General features: G+C 38.9%; 1 protein-coding gene across 3 annotated transcripts in view; it reads left to right on the top strand.

Annotated features, from left to right (window-relative positions):
* LOC138177412 (small ribosomal subunit protein eS17-like) overlaps nucleotides 1-13,595 on the top strand; it is a 104,279-nt gene that overhangs the window by 82,248 nt on the left and 8,436 nt on the right. The window contains exons 3-5 of one of the 3 annotated variants that reach the window (XR_011172492.1): nucleotides 1,623-1,723; nucleotides 2,023-2,082; nucleotides 3,458-3,578. The gene's annotated coding sequence lies outside the window, so the exon portion shown is untranslated. Of the gene's footprint in view, nucleotides 1-1,622; nucleotides 1,724-2,022; nucleotides 2,083-3,457; nucleotides 3,620-13,595 lie in introns of all 3 variants that reach the window. The other 2 variants (XR_011172491.1, XM_069108594.1) reach the window with 2 other exon arrangements.

Below are 13,595 nucleotides of genomic sequence, written 5' to 3'. Positions count from 1 at the left end.
TAGGCTATACATGTACAATCATATTAAATATATTTGCACATTAGTCATTTTGTGAAAGGAGAATCAGAAAAAGGGGAAAACCAAGAGAAAGAAAAAACAAAACAAAAAAAGGTGAAAATAGTATGCTTCAATCTGCATTCAGGCTCCACAGTACTTTCTCTGGATGTGGATAGTATTTTCTATCATGAGTCTTTCTGAGTTGTCTTTCATCTAGGTATTTAAAGAGTGGAAGCATTGCAAAGGACCCTGGGTTTAGACTCAGAGATTCTAGGTTTGAATTTTGGCTCGGCCATTTTTTCCCCATGTGACATTGGGCAAACCACACTTCTTTGGTGAGTGATGGTTTTCTCATTTTCACAAAGAGGGAATTGGAACAGGTGATGTGCACTGTTTCCTTTCAGCTCTAAGTCGATGATCCTCTTCTAGGGAACTTCAATTATACAAATACTCACTGTGAACAACATCTTTTCCTCAGAGTATCCCTAGTTCCCTTCATAGCTCAACTTTTACCAGTTCCTACATGAAGTCTTTCCTTATTTACCCCACTGCTATTGCCTCTCCTCTAAATTACCTTGAGTATATTTAGCAGATATTTACTTATTTCTCATTCCATATATGTATCTTATCTCCCCCATTAATTAGACTAGAAGCTCCTTGAGGAAAGGCACAATTTCATTTAGATTTTTATATTCCCAGTACGTGGCCCATAATAAGTACTGAATAAATGCTTGTTGGTTGATTAAGCAAGGCTTCCAAAATGATTAAGCAAGTCTTCCAAAAGCAGAACATCTGACACTTTCTAGATTTGCCTCCATAATTGCAGACAATTTCTTCCTTTAGAAAATGATTGAAGGGACAAGGGAGAACTGCTTTATCCAAACATGATTCTGACCAATAAGAAAGAGCTGGTGGGTGAAATGGAAACAAGGGACTCTGGGGGAAAAGTAATTATGTTATCAGAATGCCCAGGGAAGAAGAACACTGGGCATAGTTAGCCATGCATGGGAAAAGTGAGGGGAAAAGGTTCAAAGTGCTAATATTAAGGGAGGGTTTTTAAAAAAATTATTATTTTAATTGGGGTGGGGAACCTGTGACCTTGAGATCACATGTGGCCCTCTAGGTCCTCAAGTGAGACCCTTTGACTGAATTGAAGCTGCACAGAACAAATGACCCCCTAGGTCCTCAAGTGCTGCACTTAAGTTCCCAGAAGGTCACATATGACCTCAAGGTCACAGGTTCTCCACCCCTGAATGAATCCCATGTATTGGTTATTACTCAAATATCCCATTTCTGTGATAGAATTTAAAAAAAAATAGATTTTTGAAAATGAATTTTTGGACAACAACTTGTATATTATGGTCTTTACAAATTTAATATAATTCTCCTGTATATCCATCAGTACCAGAAATTTTTTTTCCTTTGGTAGCCCCTTTATGATTAATTCTATTTTCTTTGATGAAACTGAATTAGATATAATCTCGATTTGAAATTCTGTTAGTTTAGGTATTCCTCTATTTCTTTTGTGACTTCAGTTTTTTGAGCATGTAACTGTGTATAATCAGACACTAGCTGTGTGACCCTGGGAAAGTCACTTACCCCTATTTGCCTTGGTTTCCTTATAGGTAAAATGAGCTGGAGAAGGAAATTACAAACCACTACAGCATCTTTGCCAAGATCACAGTCAGATACGATTGAAGTGACTGAACAACAACAATTGTGTTTAGTAGGGTTTGATTATTCTTTTTTATTTCTTCCGGTTTTGTTGTGATTTCACTTTGCTCATTTGCTATTTTATTGGTTTGATTTTCTGCCCCCTCTTAATCAGATTGGCTAAAAGCTTATTCATTTTATTAGTTTTTTTTTTCCAAAGAACCGACTTTCAGTTTTATTTATCATGTCTTTTTTCCTATTCATCATTTCAATAGTTGGGGTTTTTTTGTTTCCATTTTATTTCCCCTTTAAAATTTAATATTCTAGTCTTTTGTACTTATTTTAGGTTTATTTGTTGTATTTTTTCTCCAGCCAAATTGGAAACTTTTGGAACTGAGGGGCCATGACTTATACTTCACTATAACCCCTTTGGTAAGGCAAAAGAGTTTGGGGTCCAGCCAGTTCAGCAATATTTGAAAACTCTTTTGGCAAGCTGGTCTTGCAAACCCTTGAGATCCCAATGGTGGCCATAAGATAGTTTGATGTATTCTAATAATTGTCCACTGCATAGAACTCTTTGGAAAACAGAGTACACCCCTTACAGATGGTTGACTTTAGGCACACTTTAACCTAAAACAAACAGGCAAATGGACCAAAATAGCTTCTATGTAAGAAGGAGTTACCTTTTAACAGGAGACCCTGAAAAATCTAGTCAAACATACATTCCTAAGAGATATTAGAGCTGGAAAGGACTTTAAGTTCAACCAACACCCCCATTTTAACAATAGCAAGAATTTTATATAGAACTTCAAGGTTTGTAAATCATTTTGTATACATTGCCTTATTTGATCCTTGCTACAGCCCCTGCTATTATCATCTCCATTTTACAGAAAGAAAATTCATTCTATACAGACTTTCTCACTTGAAGTTGGGCAATCTATTTCAATACCCTGTGTCATTTTATAAGTGAGGGTAAATGTTTTGTAATAATAATTGTTAGCATTAATGGAACTTCAAAGTTACAAAGCACTTTATATGTATTATGTAATTTGATACTACTCTGCTATTATTAGGAGTATTTTACAGATGGGGAAACTGAGGCTCAGAAAGCTTAAGTAACTTGATCATATAGCCTAAATATCTGAGGTGGGATCTGAACTCAGTTCTTCCTGATTATACATCCAGTATTTTACATCTAGCTTGATAACTAAGGACACAAATCATGGAATTTGAATTTGAATGCAGGTCCTCTGATTACAAATCCATCATGCTTTCTATTATACCACAATGACTGTCAGAATTGAATTAAATTGTATAATTTCCCTCTCTCTAGATAGACAGATATGTAAAGGTTTTCAGCCTAAAGTGGCAGTTCTACTAAGTTTTCAGCTTTCTCCTTATCTCCCAGTTCAGGACCCTGCCCAGTCTTGGAGACCCTTATTCCAGAATTGGGAAGATAGAAAAAAGCCCTGGAGAAAGTATCCTGACAAGGCAACTATTTTGGGTGGAAAATTCACCTTTTGTCTAGTCTGCCCTACCAGAGAAAAGAATACTAGGTCCAGTTTTTATAATTTTCTTGTCTCTAAGGGTCATGATCTAAATGTTACACACGTGTAACATTTAATTATTCATTTTATTAGTTTTTTTCAAATAACCAACTTTCAGTTTTATTTATCATATCTTTTTTTTTCCTATTTATCATTTCAGTAGTTGGTTTTTTTTTGTTTCCATTTTATCTCCCCTTTAAAATTTAATGTTCTCCTCTTTTGTACTTATTTTAGGTTTATTTGTTGTATTTTCTCCCCAGACAAATTGGAAACTTTTGGAAAGAACTTTCTGCCTCCTTGACCTTTCTCTTTCAACTGTGGCAGAAACTGAGGGGAATCCTGTCCCTGCAAAGAAGGTGTTAAACAGGTGGAATTCCACAAGTATCCTTTATTTCTGGGTAGCTGCACTCACAGGCTGATTGGTAAGAGTTTGTCGTTTGGATGGCCTTGAAAATAGTGCTCAGTCATTGTTTGTGGACTAATTCTGCTAAATACTCTGTGGCCAAAAATTCTAATGAATTGAGATCTGGTTAACTGAAGTTTTAAAGGAGAGAAACAGGGCAGTGTCTGACGATCATTTTGGGATTTGAGTCAATAGACAGGAGATCTAGGTTGTAGTGCTAATTCTGCTGCTAGTTGTTTAAAATTGGCCCCAACCACATAATTTTTTTGCTGGTTCTCAGTTTCCTTATCTCCAAAATGTGTGTGTGTGTGTGTGTGTGTGTGTGTATTTTGTGTGTGTGTATGTATGTGTGTGTATTTGGATAATCTCTAACATCTCTTCCATGTTTGACATATGATACAAGGATTTTCTTATGCTAGCCTGTTATTTAAAATTTCATTGATATATTTTGTTTTTATCATCGTTTTAATTTCCCAATATATTCATCCCTTTCCCATGTTCAGAGAACCAATCCTTAAAACAAAGGATAAAAAAAGAAAAAAAATTTTTAAAAGTTTAGAAAAAATATCCAATACATGCACCAGATCTGACATTTTGTACAACGTTCCACACCCATAGACCCTACCTCTTCAAGAAAGGAAGGGAAGATGTATTTTTGTTTCTTCTTTGCTTAGTTTGACTTTAATATAAAAATGCCTATATTCTGTGTTTGGGTTTAAGTACATAGGATCCTTCTGGTGGGCAGTGCCCCAGGATCTAAATACTGTCCTTCAGTCTTTTTTTTTTTTTTTTGAAACAAACCTTAGTTGTAGTAACCAATGGACTAGATTTCCCTTTGTCCTCAGGGAGCCCTGTCTGTGTGTGGGATTGCCTATTTGCCTGTGACCCATCTCAGAAACAGGAACCATACAACCCAGGATGAGAGCTTCAAATTAGGTCAGAATGTGAACATTCAAGGGGGAGCCAAGGAGAACACCAACGAGATGGTTTTTATCATGAATTTAAAATTGTCAAGGGTGTCAGGGCAATCTCAGCAGAGCAGCTTGACGCTTTGGGGACCTCCAGTTCATTCCACTAACTTGCTCATGGGCCAGAGAGACAAACAGGGAATATAGTCTGTTTCATGGAAGAGAAGGGCAATCTTCATGGACAGACAATATCTAGGCCCACATCTGCCATTACGAACACTGGAATTTCAGGGTGAGACCGGTAAGCTGTAGTAGCTAACATGGTTAGATTTGCTGCTTGCTTGATGATTTGGTCTTCAGAAATGGAATTGTTAGCAGCTAGAATATAAAAGGGAAATCGATGAATTAAGTGCCAATTGAGCTCTGTCTACATTCAAGGCACTGAGGGACAAAATAAGTAAAACAAAGTCCCTGTCCTCAAGGAGCTTATTACTGAGCAAGAGAATTAAGATATGTATGAATAGCAATTGATTTATTGAAATAACAATAATAACATAAAATGTAATAATTAAATGAGTGACACAAAACTGCTATGGGCAAGTCAAGGGAAAAGACTTATTAAGCACTTACTATGTGCCGGGTATTGGGCTACACTGGGCTACAAATATAAGTGGAAAGAAAAATAGGCCTGTCCCTCAAGGAACTTATATTATAGCAAGGGAAGACATCACAGGAAAGGGAGTTGAGGAGGGTTTGGGGTAGGACTATGAAGTTACTGGAGTAGGGGATGAACTGCAAGCTTTTATGTCCTATTCTTTTCATAGCTAGGTCTAGGAGCTGATAAATTTTTGATGCTTCCAAAGTGTTATGATCTGGGGCTTGGTCTGGTCACTACCCTCCTGGTCTGTGCTGGGGCCCCTGCTTCCTCATGACTGCAATTTCTCCTCTTCATGAAGGAGAAGGGAGTTGATAAAATGGAAGGCAGATTAAGGGAAACTGGTTAGATAAGAAATAGACTTTTTTTTTTTTTTTGCTTTTTGGAGGGGGAAGGCAGGGCAAATGCCCAAGGTCACAGGGCTAGCAAATGTTAAGTGTCTGAGGCAGAATTTGAACTCAGATCCTGTGCTCTATTCACTGCACCACCTGGCCACCCCCATGAAATAGACTTTTGAGGAGGGACAGGATAAAAAGAGACAGAAGAACCAGAAGAAAATGAGATGAAGGGAAATAACACAGTTTGTAATCATGACTATGAATGTGAATGGGATGGGCTCACCCATAAAAATGGAAGCAGATTACAGAATGAATTAGAAACCAGAATCTAACAATATGTTTCTCACAAGTGATACAATTAAAACAACAATACACACATAGTTAAAAGAAAGGACTGGGGCAGAATCTATTATGCTTTAGCTGAAATAAAAAAGGCAGGGGTGGTGATCATGATCTCAGACAAAAGCAAAAAATAGGTCTAGTTTAAAAGAGAGAATCTGGGAAACTTCAACATTTTGCTAAAATGTACCATAGACAATGAAGTAATATAAAAAAATTTTACAGCAAGTTTCTCTGATAAAGGTACTTCTCAAATATATAATGGGCATAGAATTGAGTCAAATTTACAAAATAAGAGCCATTCCCCAACTGATAAATTGTAAAGGATTTAATAGGCATTTTTCAGAAGAAAAAAAATCAAAACTATCTATAGTCATTAAAAAATTCTTCAAATCACAATTGCTTAGAGAAATGCAAATTAAAATAACTCTGAGGTACCAACTCAGGCCTATCAGAAATGACAAATGCTGGCAGGGAGGAAGGAAAAATAGGTACACTAATGAGCTGTTGGTGTAGTGAACTGGTTCAACCATTCTGGAGAATAGTTTAGAACTATGCCCAAAGTGCTGTAAAACAATGCATGCCTTTTGACCCAGCAATACCACTTTGCTAGGTCTGTAACACAAAGAGATCAAATGAAAAGGAAAAGGATCTATACGCACAAAAATATTTTATATAAGCTTTTTGTGTTGGCAAAGAATTGGAATTTGAAGGGATGCCCATCCACTGGGGAAATGGTTGAACAATTTGCAGCATATAATTATGATGGAGAGTTATTGTTTAGTCATTTTTTTTCAGTCATCTGCAGCTCTTTGTGACTCCTTTTGGGTTTTCTTAGCATAGACACCAGAGTGGTTTGCCTTTTCTTTCTCCAGCTCATTTTGAAAATAAGGAAACTGAGGCAAACAGGGTTAAGTGACTTGTCCAGGGTCACATAGCTAAAAAGTATCTGAGGCCAGATTTGAACTCAGGAAGATGAGTCTTCCTGACTCCAGGTCCAGAACTCTATCCACTGTACCACCTTGTTGGCCCTGTGATGGAGTACTATTGTGCTATAAGAAAAGATAAGGAAGGTGCTTTCAGAAAAACATGGTAAGACCTATGCGAACTGATTCAAAGTGAAGTAAGAACAGGGAGATCATTGTGCAAAGTAACAGTAATGCTATAACGATGATCAATTGTGAAAGACTTGGCTATTTTGATCAATACAAATGTTCCAAGACAATTCCAGAGAACCCATGATGAAGAAATGCTATCCACTTTCAGAAAGAGAACTGGTGACTCTGAGTACAAATTGCAGAATAATTTTCTCACTTTATTTTTCTTGCTTTTTTTAAAAAAAATATGGCTAATAAGGGAATATTTTGCATGATTTCATCTGTATAATTGATATCATATTGCTTGCCTTCTCAGTGGGTGGGGGACAGAGTGGAAGGGAAGAAGAAAATTTGGAATTCAAAATTTATAAAGAAAAGAATTTTAAACATAAATCAATTAATTGCAAAAAATAAAAATATATACCTGACATACTTTTAAGTTTAATCTGCATTATTAACATTTTCGCCATTACCTTCATAAGTCTAGAAATGAACAAAATAATAAATTAAGCCCTGATTTATAGAGTTTTCCAAATTCCAAAATGTAAATCCTCACATTGAAAATTTAATAATCCCTGGAGCAGGAGGGTTCAATCTGGTTCCAGCACATCCCCGCTGGAAGGGCCTTTTGAGGTCATTTAGTCCTATCCTCTTGTTTCACAAAAGACAAAACTTGCCAGAAAGATGACAAGACTTATTAGGATTTCAGCCTGGGTCCTTGTGACTCCAAGTTCAGCACTTTTTACATTGTCCCACTATGAATTGGAAATCATTCAGCACCATAGAAACAAGAGATGCTAGCACCTGGTAAGTAAGAGTCCTTAGTTCAAGCTGGAAACTGCCAGGTGCTGGACCAGTGTAAGCTTCTCCCTTAGCCTTCCGGCTCCCTCCTACCCTATGTCTCTTTAGTGTCTCAAATCAGTGTCCTGGTTTCTCTGTCTCTGCTTCCCCTTCAGCTAAGGATAAGCCTTGTACTCTCCCTTCTGTGCAATCATGACTTATAGTACTTGTCTCAGATTGAAAAATTCCTAGCATATGTCTGTGGTGACCAGTCCTAGGACTGGTTTTTTGTTTAGTCATTTCAGTCATGTCCAACTCTTTATGACCCCTTTTGGGGCTTTCTTAGCAAAAATACTGGAGTGGCTTACCATTTCCTTTCCCAGTTCATTTTACAGATGAGAAAACTGAAGCAAACAGGGTTAAGTGACTTGCCCAGGGTCATACAGCTAGTAAGTGTCTGAGTCCAGATTTTAACTCACAAGGATGAATCTTTCTGGTTCTAAGCCCAGTGCCCTATCCACTGAGCCACCTAGCTGCCCAAGGACTGGTCTTAGGGAGTTGTAAACTCTCATATGAGTCAGTAATAAGGTGTGGCAGCTAAAAAGGCTAATACAATTTTGGGTTGCATTAAGAGAATCATAGCTTACTGGAATGGGAAGATAATGGCCCATATGCTCTGGTCTTGGGCCATTGTTTTCAGTTCTGGGGCATCATGGTTTAAGATAGACATTGATAAGCTGCAGAGTATCCAGGGAAGTACAACCAGGAGGCTGAAGCCTTAAGGCTGACTCAATTCTATACCCATCACATCGGGAACACATGGGGAATGCATAAGCTGGAGAATAGAAGACTTGGGAGAGATGGGAGAGCCATCTTCAAATATTTGAAGGGAGGTCATGTGGAGGAGATATGAAGCCTTTTCTGTTTGACCCCAGATAGAAGAACCAGGAGCAATGAGTAAAAGCTTTCAAGGGAAACTGAGTAGAGAACAGGAAAAGCTTTCTAGCCTTGATAGCTATCCAAAGGTGAAATAGGTTACCTTAAGAGGCTGGGGGTGGTGGTATAGTCCCCACTCCTTGGAGTAGTAAAGGCCACTTCTTGAATAGGTTATACTGGGGATTCTTTTTATGTATGATTTAGACTGGAGATAGCCATTGAAGACCTTCTTACCCTACAATTTGATGCCTCTGTGATTCCTCTGGGAGGGGTGTCTGTGAGTGGTATCTGTGCCCCTTGATTTGTCTGGGTGACTCTGTGACTGTATATTTGTATGGTCCTAGAGTCCAGACACAGCCCTCACTATTGGGAGAGCTGGTAACCAGCACCCGTGTCCCAGGGTCAGCTCAGAGCTACATGTAGAACTGTGTTACTGAATCTATCACTTCTGGAGGCACTAGCACCTAACATCAGAGGGTTTTTTCTTTTTATTATTTTGGGGTTTACTGGTTTTTCTATGGTTGAAGATTCAAGACATCCATTCACTGGATCACTGAAGCATCAGGGAAGCACAGTCTTACCAGGGGAACTGTTCATTATCTTTGTGGCTGCCGCTACATTACAACAACAACAATTGCTAGTTCTTTGAAGATAGGGACTGGCTTTTGCCTCTTTTTGTATCTTCAGTACCTAATACAGCATCTGGCATGTAGTAGGTATTTAGTAAATGTTTATTGACTGACTAGCTTAGAGTAATAATAATAAGTAACATTTAAATGGGGCAGCTAGGTGGTACAGTGGATAGGGTGCCAGACCAGAACTCATGAAGACTCATCTTCCTGGGTTTAAATTCGACCTCAGACACTTACTAGCTGTGTGACCCTGGGCAAGTCACTTAAACCTGTCTGCCTCAGTTTCCTTCTCTGTAAAGTAACCTGGAGAAGGAAATGGAAAACCACTCCAGTATCTTTGCCAAGAAAAACTCCAAAAGGGGCTACAAAGAATCAGACAGGACTGAAACAACTGAATAACAAAGTTTAAAAGTACTTTACAAATATCTCATTTTATCCTCACAGTAACATCACTTTACAGAACAGGAAACTGAAACAGAGATTAAGAGACTTAGCCGTTAGGTTTTAAGCTTCTTGAGGGCAGGGACTGTCTTTTGTCTCTTTTTTGCACAGTGCCTGGAACGTAGTAGGCACTTAATAAATGTTTATTGATTGATTGAGGCCAATTTTGAGATGGTTTTGAACTCACATCTTCCTGACTTCATGCCATCTAGCTGCCCCACGTGGATAATAACAATGAATTAGGTCTAAATAGGTTTAATCTGGCTTTATTGTGCATCAGCTGCTGAAGGGAAGTTAGTCTGACCTTTTTCATAGTTTCCTAGTTTATAGAAAAGCCCTGAATTGTGCTCTGGGATCAGCTTTTGGCTCTGACAGTAATTTATGCACATAGCATATTTCTTGGTAATTGCTATCATTAAACTTTTGGAGTCAGGGTTTTAAAGAAGCATGGTAAAATACAGAACCATCATTCTGGTAAGCAGCCTTTGCCCCAGATAGCACAAAAGTAGTCCTGGGTAAAGTAGAGATGCCTTTTTTTCTGGTTTGATTGAATTACTTTGGTGGAATCTGGGCTGTTGGTGTGCCTATGAATCACATGAGTGACCTTGCCAAGCACGAATGCAGGAATCATAACGTACAGACTGTACCGGCCCGAGGTTAGGGAAAGGGCAACTGTTTTACTTACCCCTCTTTAAAAGGACAAAAACCAGGAGAAGCTGGAATTTAACATCCTGTCCCTTTGTGGTCCAAGGATGTCTAGTCTATAATTTGGCTCCACACAATTAAAAGCTTTGCTTTGAGAAGCATCCAATGCACAGATTGGGCTTTGGGGCGATTGTGAATCTCCGTATTGATGACTGATTCTTTTTCACACTTAAAGAATGTCTATGCTGAGTGTTTTATTCTTTTTCGGGATATAGAGGAGAACAATGAAACTAACAACCCCCTAACTTTTGGAGAAGCAAAGAGTTCATCTGGAGTGATGGCACCTCATCAGTTCTGACTGACCTGACTCACCTGTACCAACAGCTCTTTCCAAACTGGAATCTGATGACAAGGAAAAAGGATTATGTATAGACGTGTACACAGAAGCTTGAGTACAGACCATGCTAGCTACCAAGTCTGGCCCCACCCAGGGGTGGAGCAGGCTGAAGATTCCATTGGTGTGATTTGAAGGCATTAAAACATCTCCCTACTGCCTGCATATTCCTGACTCTATACCTTTGCTGCTGCTGTGTCCTGTGCCTGGAGTGCCTTCTCATTTTCACTGTCAAAACCCTGCTCTTCAAGGCCCAGCCCAAAGGCTCCCCTTTCCATGAAAACCTTCCCTAAGCCCCTTGAATGCAAATGATCTCTTCTCTAATGGCACATCAAATAATAAATCACATTCCTATAGTGCTTTCAGGTTAACAAAGTATTTTCTTCATGGTAACTCTGTGAAGTTGGTCACGTAAATATTATTGTTCTCATTTTGCAGACGAAGAATCTGAAGTTCAGAGAAGTTCAGTAAATTGTACATGGTAACATAGCTAGTCTAGCTACAGGGAGAATGGTAGAATGGAAAAGGCACTGGTACTGGGAGATCTGGGTTCAAATCCTGCTTCAGATACATAGGGCTACATTACTAAGGGTAGGTCAGAAACTCAATTTCCTCATCTGTAAAATGAGATAATATTTCCACTGTTTACCTTATAGGGTTGTTGTGAGGAAAGTGCTTTGCAAGCTTAAATAGTATATTCAGAGATATTAATTAGTATTGGCAATAAGTGTCAGAGCCAGGATTTAAACCCAAGTCTCCAGATGTCAGGTCTAGAACTCTCTATTATAGCATACTGTCTCAAACTAATTATTGTGTCTTATCCTTGCTTCTAGACTGTAAACCTCTTGAAGGCAGGGACTTTGTCTTTTGAGACTTTTTGTCCCTTTTAGTATATGGCACAAAGTATACTTGCACAAAGCCGACATTTAATCAGTATGTTTTTGACCAAATGAACAGATGAATTAAATGACTAAATTCTGCAGTTGCTTGTCCTGTCTGCAATACAGAGTACCAGCCCATGCTAGCTAATGGAAAACAATTGCTCCTCACTTTGCAAATGTAGTAGAACATGCTTCCGGTACATGTGGGCCTCTCTGGTGTTCTGCATTGTGGTAAAATATGCCTTCACTTACCACCATATGCTTCCTCCGGAGGGCCCTTCTCTTACAATTGCTAGCAGGCAAACATCTCTCCCCAATACCAGATAAGCAAGGGGAGTGTGCCCCCCAAATAACAGTAGCATGAGAGCAGAGTTTATGATCATATGTAATTCAGTGTGAACAATACTGCGTGTGGATTCAAACCACGGAGCCAGTCAGCAATAATAAATTCCCTCAGGAAATGTGGCAGCTGCGTGTGAGGCCTGTCTTTGGCTCTGGGCTAGCACATGGAACATTGGAACGGCTGTTGAGATTGCAGATGTGTCCCCAGCCAAAAATCACGAAAGGCTTTCAGGAAGTGTGGAGTCATACGGGACTAAGAAAACTTTGACTTATCTTCACGCTCCCTTGCCTTCTCCTTCCTCTCCCTCCCACCCTTCTCTTCTCTCAGAACTCATTCCCTAACCCATGCCCTTACCCATCCAACCCCATGCATCAGATGCCACGTATCTCTCCTATTCAGAATCAATGGGCTTGGGAATCAGAAAGAAAGCCCTGGAACCTGCTTCCTATCCTTGATGTGCCCATCTGACCATGAGCAAGTCACTACACTGCCTGGCAAGGTTGCCGTGGTGATCAAAAGACATAATGTAATCAAAAGCACTTCAGGAACCTTAAAGGCCGAATCATTCAATCAATCAACCACTTCGTATTATATATACCATCATATATTATATATTTATATTATCTACACCATTGGTATTTGTGAAGCCATATTCTATTCTACTCTCTGGTCAAGACTCTGAGAATATGGAAATACAGAACGAAGGCAACCTTACTCTCAAAGGAGCTTATATTCAAATAGAGGAAGACAACAAATAAATGTATATAAATATATATGGAATGAATATAAAGAGAATACAAATAAATACAAGTTAATAACAACAGCAATGATAGCTAGTATTTATATAAGGTTTGCAAAGTGCTTTACAAATATTATAACATTTGAACCCTGGGAGGTAAGTGCTGTTATTACCCCCATTTTACAGATGAGGAAACTGAGGCAAAACAGAAACTAAGTGAGTTGTCTAGGTGGATTGTGGTTGTTCCTTCATTCTCAGAGAGGAGCATGACGTCAGGAAGGTGATGTCATGACTTGGAGGTGAATTGGATTCAAGTAAGGGAGGGTTGTGAAAAGTCACCAGTCTCAGCCTCTCTTCTGGGGCCATCTGGAAAGCTATAGATCAGGACGACTGGAGATGGCCCCAGAATAGCAGATGTGTAAATGTCAGCTGCAGCTATTTGATGTCCCATCTATTACTATCTTCCCTTTGAAAGCACCCTACAATGCTAAGCTTTTCTGTCCCATCTACCACCATTAAAATATATCTGTCCTATGAATAATTCCTCCTGGTCCCTGAGCTAGGTAAAAGTCAACTTGTGTATATTTATAAGGTAATGTGTATAAGGGAGTGCTAGTGGTTTAATGTATCACTCCTTTTGGGTGACATATGGACATTTAAAAGGGGATTCTTCTGGAGGCAATTCCTAGACCTGAAGGAATGGGTAATAAAGGCAATTGCAGCTGCCATATTGGGTCAGGAAGGAGGATGGCTTGGGCAGGGGGTACTTTTCTGATGTGTTTCAAATTACAGCATGCTATTTAGGTTTAACCTGATAAAATATAAGCTCTTTGAGGTTGGAGATTTTTGTTCTTGTGTCCCTAGTGG

Source organism: Petaurus breviceps, unplaced genomic scaffold, assembly GCF_028583685.1.
Source record: "Petaurus breviceps papuanus isolate PSGF00001 unplaced genomic scaffold, PetGlider_PUasm1.0 90407, whole genome shotgun sequence".
Lineage (NCBI taxonomy): Eukaryota > Metazoa > Chordata > Mammalia > Diprotodontia > Petauridae > Petaurus > Petaurus breviceps.
The sequence above is the reverse complement of the archived record's forward strand: the minus strand, read 5'-3'. Positions and strand labels throughout refer to the sequence as shown.